The sequence below is a fragment of the Cyprinus carpio genome, chromosome A3 (assembly GCF_018340385.1).
Source record: "Cyprinus carpio isolate SPL01 chromosome A3, ASM1834038v1, whole genome shotgun sequence".
Classification (NCBI taxonomy): Eukaryota; Metazoa; Chordata; class Actinopteri; order Cypriniformes; family Cyprinidae; genus Cyprinus; species Cyprinus carpio.
The window spans coordinates 8,273,327-8,275,258 of NC_056574.1; positions in this window are offsets into that span (position 1 = coordinate 8,273,327).

The following is a 1,932-nucleotide window of genomic DNA, read 5'->3' on the forward strand; positions in this document are numbered from 1 at the left end:
ACACTTCTGTGTATGTTGCAGTTTACTTCTAAATATGTTCAAGGTTATTACATTTAAAGCTGCTGGACATTAAGCTGTACTATGCTCTTTTTTTAAAAAATACAGTTTTATTTTTATGGTTAACTGCCTAAAAAAATACGGGTTGCAAACCTGTCTACATATGGTCAAGACAATAAACTACATAAAATTGCACCTTTGTAAAATATCAGTCAGCATTTGAACTGCTATGTGTGTATTTTGTAGTTTTTCGTATGTATATCGTTACATTATTCAAGGAAGCTCCAAGCCAGTACCTACATTTAAAGTTGTAATCCGACAACGATCACAGCAAACCAGTGTAGTTTACCTGGCCTCGGTCTTGGCTAAGCCTGAGGTTCATCACCGTCTCCTCCATTATGAGTAAATCATAAAAACAAAAACGAGCAGTTCTGGCTCCACCTGTCCTGGCAGGACTGTCCTCTCTTTAGTGTCGTTCTCGCACCGTTGCTATGCGACAGAGAGCTAATCGGAAACACCTGGTGACGGAATTAGGAAATCCTGTGAAGGCGGAGCATCTCACGCACTTCGGAGGACCCTTCGTGCACTTCGAGGCCTGGTCTTCGAAGTGTGCATACTCAACTTTGGGACACAGCTATAGACTGTATGGTGTGAGTGCAGATGACGTGGTGAGTGCTGTCAGTTCCACACAAGACCGCATGGGGGCGATAAAAGCTAAGATGTTCTCAATCTGATTGGTATAAATATATGTGTGTGTGTAAATTAGAGTGTATCACCACGTGTCTTCAATATTGAACCTTTTCACAATATTCTAATTTTCTGAGATACTGAATTTGGGATTTTCCTTAGTTGTCAGTTATAATCGTCAAAATTAAAAGAAATAAACATTTGAAATATATCAGTCTGTGTGTAATGATTGAATAATGAATGTGTGTAATGAATGGAATTAGTGATGATGATATTCTAATTATATGACCAGCACCTATATATGTGTCATTGTGCTAAAGGTTAATTTTAAAATTATTTCTACAGGTTTAAACACTATATATTTATTTTGATTATGCATGTGTACTGTTTCAAAATCCCACTTTTTGTACATTAATGAATGCATTTAATTGTTCATTATTTTGTTGTAGATGACTTACCAGAAAACTATGATGATATTAGATCACTGTATCACAAATTTCTAATGATAAAGCAGGTGTGGGATCTCAAATTATATACTTCTCTATATTGGCACAGTAACAGACTATTACTTACGTTTTCTAATAACAGACTATGATGATGTGGGGGAAGAGTCAGGAAAACAGTGAAGGACTGTGTAACTGAAACCACAACTGCCTATAATTTTTAATTTTGTTTTTTTATATCTGCAGAGTTTATCCTTTTAAAGCTTGTTTGTGTTCTGCAGAGTTTAGTGTTTATTTTTTTTTTTTTTTTTTTGTTTTTATTTTTTTTCTGAGATTTTCTTTGCTTTTATTTCATGGCCTTTTGAGAAATGTTTGAATTTGTTGAACATAGCTTCAGAATTTAAAGAGAATAAAAACTATTTTTTTCCCCCATCATTCCTTGAGTTTGTTTATTGGATATTGTGATATGATTTCAGATTTATTAGTTTTTTATATTGGATATTGTGCTATGATTTCAGATTCATGAGTCTGTTGAGAGAATTAAAAAAAAAAAAAAAAAAATCCAAGTTGTTGATATTTACTTTGGGACTCTACATTTTACAAATACGCTTAGCTGTGAGCAGGTATTGGAAAAAGTATGTTCCTACACTTTATGTCCTGCAGACAGGGGTTTGGTGAGATGTAATTTTGTGGTGGATCAGACAGGCAGAGGTTTCATATGCCTCCTTGGCCATGATATAAATATCGCACAGAGTTCAGATATAGCCTCTGCACCAAGGAGGGTCCGTCACCCTTGGAAGCCAGT